Source organism: Galendromus occidentalis, unplaced genomic scaffold, assembly GCF_000255335.2.
Source record: "Galendromus occidentalis unplaced genomic scaffold, Mocc_1.1 scf7180000075965, whole genome shotgun sequence".
NCBI classification, from domain to species: Eukaryota; Metazoa; Arthropoda; class Arachnida; order Mesostigmata; family Phytoseiidae; genus Galendromus; species Galendromus occidentalis.
Window position 1 is genome coordinate 1 of NW_003803955.1, and position 5,729 is coordinate 5,729.

Below are 5,729 nucleotides of genomic sequence, written 5' to 3' on the forward strand. Positions count from 1 at the left end.
GAGTCTCTGGGAGAGATGTCGAGGACGTTCGAGAGAGACTTCCGGATATGCCTTCAACTCATAACAAGCTCGAAAACAAAAACATTCGCTTCAAGAATAGAGAAGTCCGGTGCACCAAGTTCTCGAAAATGGGCCAATAGCAGAGTAGAAACGACAAGTCGAGTCTCCCATGAAATTCGGGGACGAAGCATTGAGGTTCGTAGCCCTGGAGATCAAGATCGTCCCTTCGGCTATACAGAAGACTTTCCGCGAAGGAGACGCCTAGCTCGAGACGTTCGCCCAACTTCGTATGATATTTCATCACTCGGGAGCTTCTCCCTCTCTGAGTTTTTCCCAGCTGTTCTACCTAGAGAACTGCTCGGACAGCCTCCGAGAGACGCCGTCAAATCGGCGGGCGAATATTCGGAGAAACGATAATCGGGGAACTGAGAATCGGGGGATCGATATTCGGGGAAACGATAATCGGGGATGCGGGGGGTCACCGATTCGATAGCTCGGGTGATGACAGGCTTTCTTTCGGGCTCAGAGTAACGAGTTTCGTATTTCTGGACAGTGCATCTCTCAGGACAGACATCTCTCTCAATCGAGAAGCTTTCTGGCACCCATTGCCACGGTCCGCAACATCAGGAAATCATATACCGATCGACTTGCGCGGAGATGAGACGAGAAGTGCGAATTCAGCCCAATGAAGGCCTGAAGGAGATTTACACCAATGTTTTAGGCAACACCGTCAACAGTCTCAGAGATGTAAACGACGATGGGGAAATAGGCGCCGCAATCCCTGCTTTCGACCCCGTCCGAAGCATTCTCCGACGCCAACGAGTGAGAATTCGACCGGCTCTGCCATCCTCGCGGGAAGATATTGTCACGAACAGGACCAGGTCCGTTGCGTCATCATCAACCTCTTATTACTCCCACCACACGATTTCGACCATATTACACTCTATTCCAACACATAACACATCCCGACACACACTCCCAGAGAGAGGCCAGGTAATCACCAAGGGTAATCTTACTATACAGTTAATCTAAGGGGTTCCTCTCCTTCCTTCCCATGTGTATATTCCATATTCATTATTCTTATGTCGTTCGTTATTTCCTAAGTTAAATCATCTCAATCAGAGATAAATAAATAAGACTCAGAGTCGGTAGCGCACTTGGGGATCGGCGGCGCGTATCTATAGCGAACTCTTCTCGGAACAGCTCTCTGGCCACGGAGGGCGCGACAGTCTCTCCAACAGCTGACTGTCAGTGGCGCTGTCAGTGGCCGGAACTGTGACGTCAGACGTCAGTAGCAATCTCGATACCGGTAAAGCCTGATCACGCTCAGCGCTTCCCCGATATTTCTAAGGACTCAGGGTTCAAATCCTTGATCCCGGTTTGCGAAAAGATAGGCCTGGGTCACGCCCCGCTATCTAGTTCATCCCCTACAAGTGCGCGCAGACTTAGAGTCATTTCTAGTGAATCCTCAGTGTCCTCATTGGAAGTGCTTCGAAGCTGTGCCACAATAAATGGTGTCAGAAGTATCAAGAACTCATTGCCCGAAGGTCCAAATCCATCGGCATAGAATCTCCAGGAGGTGAAGACCCCGTCCAAGGACTCTCACTCCCTCGAGCTCTCTTCGAGAACCCAGGATTCGCTACCACAGCCAGGCCAAGCGAGCCGAGTGCGTGGAAACCCAAAACCGAGAATCTCAGGGAGTCACGTCTCCCAGACTCCTCCGAGAGCAACAATCCACACCAGTGTTCCCAGCGATCCTGAACTCAACTAATTCCGAGGATAAATTTCCATCAAATCATCAGTCATCAGGACGGCGAGGCCTAACCCACCATGGGTGACGGGCCGAGGAGAACCATTCAGGAGATGTCCCAGGAGTCCTTCGACAGGGAGAATTCCCAATTTCTCGCGGATCAGTTCCAACACATGAGAGTGGACAACCGGATCAACGACAGCGAGGAAGAAGAGATCTTCGACAGAGCCCAGGGCCCTCTAACCCCGATGCCTGACTCTCCACCACCGTCAACCACGGCTGCAACCCGATCAAGCGCCGCCGGCCAGCCCGAGCCAGGCACATCGTCCGACCAAACTGCGGGGCAAGAGACGCACTGTCCATCATCTCACACGACAGACGTGTCCCCCCCAATGTTGAACCCAGTGGTCGAATATCTCAAAGAGCGCATTGATTTCTTCCTTGAGGAGGCGGGTTCGTTTTACAACGAGGATGACAATCTTAGGGATTCATTAGTGGAAACAGATCGTCTGAGAGGCATCCTGACAGATCTCCTCTCACAATGGATCCAATCCTCACAGTCCCTAATGAAATCATCAACTCGACCCCCCCAGAACTCAGGAGATCCTGGATAAAGACGGAGAACGATATTAGCAAGGCTATCACACATCTGAAGGAGCTGAGGGTATCAATCGTAAACGAGATAAACTGCTCCACAGAGACGACCTTTGCTACTACTCAGACCCGTCTCCAGAATGCAACCACCAGCCCGGAGCTCCCGGCCCGGGATACGACACCGAGCGCTCAGATCTCCTCATTGGATCCCCCTCAACCAGAGGACGTCATTCAATTAGCTTCAACCCAGATCGACGAAGTCCGAGGGGCGACACGGGATCACGAGCGAACTCCGCAAGAATCCTTCCGGTTCTCCCACATCGCCCAGATGCCACCGCCAGACTCCACACCTAGCATGGGAGGCCAAATCATGACCCCCATCGGCTCTCCCCAACCTGTCTCATCGAGTCCAAGAGCTCCGGAACCGAACCCCCAGCCAGCGGCCATCGCGAGCACTTCTTCAGGAGAAAACCCGGAAAACTACCTGCCGAAGCTAGCGAAGAACTTCAAAATGCCAAAGTTCAACGGTGATTCCAAGGAATACCGAAAATTCATGGATACGTTCGACGCCTTCGTGCACAATCGTGAGATTCCGGTTCTTCAGAAGATAATCCTGCTGCAGGACTCGCTATCAGGCAAGGCCTACCACTCGGTGAAGCATCTAAACTTACGAGCGGAAAACTACGAGCCCATGAGGCAGCTCCTAGAAGAGGAGTTTGGTCAGACCAGTTACGCGGAAGACGCCCATGTTCGAGAGATGGAGAGAATCCTGTCTTCCGGAGGGGAAATCACAGTGGATAAGTTACCCTTTTTTGTAAACTTGGTCTCTCAGCATATTCACGCATTAATCGCCCTAGGGCATACGTTCACATCGCTCTCACTTTTCACTAACAGAATACTAACCAAACTCTCGAACACTACACAACGTAAATTCATGGAACAATATAGCTCGCAATCAACGAACCAAACAACGCAGCTGGAAAACCTGCTGAAGTTCATGAAGACAGAAGCCCGCTTGACGGAAGCACTCCGGGCAAAACAAGCAACCGCGAAGAAACAGTTTCCAACCGCGACGCCGTTCCGAGGCTCGAACCACGGGAACAGAGCAGACCAATCGACCTCGCACCGCCCCAGGAACCCCAATTATCGTTCAGAATCCTCCCAACTCAGGCCAGACCACATGTCATTTAAAAATACCTCCAATAGTTTTCACGTATCATCATTCAACAATCGAATACCCAATCGCTCCGTCCCAGCCACCCCGCCCCGATCCCAACCCATACCTTGCATTTTCTGTCAGGCAGATCACCCGGCCTTCAAATGCACAGCCCAGCTATCGCACCGCGAACGCCTCGAGAGGGCTACAGCAGCCGGAGCCTGCTTGCGATGTCTTAAGCTGAACCACATCGCAAGGAACTGCAGGGAGGGCCCAAAGCACAACTGCCGGTTCTGCAACGCCAAGCATTATGCAATAATATGCAGCAAGGCTCCCATCAACCAGAACGAGCCTACCACGCGAGTCACCTCCGTTAACCACAGCGCAGATCCCAGGGAAGAATCAACCTTCCTGTGAACAGCTCATGTTATCGCCGAGAGCGACTCGACCAGCAGTGTGTGCCGCATACTCATAGATCCAGGATCGGAATCCTCACACATCACGGAGGCGATGGCGAGAAACTTAACTCCCGACCGACTACCCGCCTCGACATGGCGATGGCCACAGCAGGTGGCCAGGTCACGAATATCCATAACTGCGGAGTGCATGACATCGTGCTCAGGAGCAGATACGACCCCAACAGATCTCTCAGGCTCAGTGCAATCGAATTGAAGTGCATCTCCCGCACCAAATTCCCGATCCTGAGGGACAACCTGGGACTCTTCCCCGCAGCCGACCAGGTCAAGATCGGCGAGTCTGAGTACGTCGATATCTTGCTGGGAGTGAGGAACCTTTCACAGATCGGCTTCGCGAACCCCAAGACACTAAACCGAATATTCGCATTCGAAACAATCTTCGGATGGATATTCGGCGGCTCGGAGGGAGCGTCGCGGACTCACAGTCCATTGCCGAAATTCTGCGGGTTCGCCTCGGCGCAACCGAGCTCACCGGTAAGTCTCAGCGACACCGCCCCATCGCCTACAGTGCCCATGAGTCTCTCAGAGGACGAGCACCCAGAGTATACAGTGTCAAAGGACACCAAGAAGGACATCGAATGCCTATGGCTATCAGAAGACCTAGGTCTCGAAGACATCGGCAACGAGCTCAAGGAAGAGGAAGACAACCTCACGAAAGCCCTGATCGATCACTTCAAGAAAACGACCGTCAGGGACCCCACTGGTCGATATACATATACTCCGACTACCGTTCAGAGATAATATCAGATCCCTAGGAGATAACGAGAACCTCTCTAGGTCACGCCTGTATTCGTTCCTAAGAAAACTCAAGGAGAACCCAATCAAGCTCAGGGCAGTTGATGAAGAAATCAAGAACTACATCAACGCGGGATTCGCAGAGCCAGCTCAACCAAGGTCACGCGACCAGCTCGCTCACTACCTGCCAATCCAGGCGGTATTCAAGGCGAACCCGGAATCTCCCCTGGGTTTGAAAACCCGACTTGTCAAGGACGCGAGCGCCCGTCGATCAAACGAAGCTGGTCTCAATGACGTACTTCATCAGGGGCCGAATCTACTCCCAAACATCATTAAAGTGATACTAAAATTTCGCCAATACAGATACGCCATAACGGCCGACATAGAAAAAGCCTTCCAGCAATTCAGGATTGCCCCAGAGGATCGCACCTTTTTACGATTCCTTTGACCATCGGGCATGTCAAGCGACGGGTCGGCCCCAGTACAGGAATTTCGGGCGACCAGACTAGACTTCGGACTGGTCTGCTCCCCATTTCTACATTGCCAAGGAGTGCGTTCTCACCTAGAGTACGCACAATCAATACATCCCAAGGACAGGAAATTCATCCAAGAGATTATCGACACTTTCTATATGGATGACATTTGTCTAGGAAGTGATGACCTCGCGGACGCGAAATACAGAATTTCGCTCCTATTCGACATCTTCCAGGAAGCGCACATGCCCCTCAAGATATGGGCGTCAAACAGCACAGAGCTGGGAGAATTCATCAAGAAACACTCACCGGTCAAGGGTCTCATGCCTATATGTATATATAGGCTCGAGAGGATCAATAAATACCATACCATACCATACCATACCATACCATACCATACCATACCATACCATACCATACCATACCATACCATACCATACCATACCATACCATACCATACCATACCATACCATACCATACCATACCATACCATACCAGTACCATACCATACCATACCTANACCATAACCATACCATACCATACCA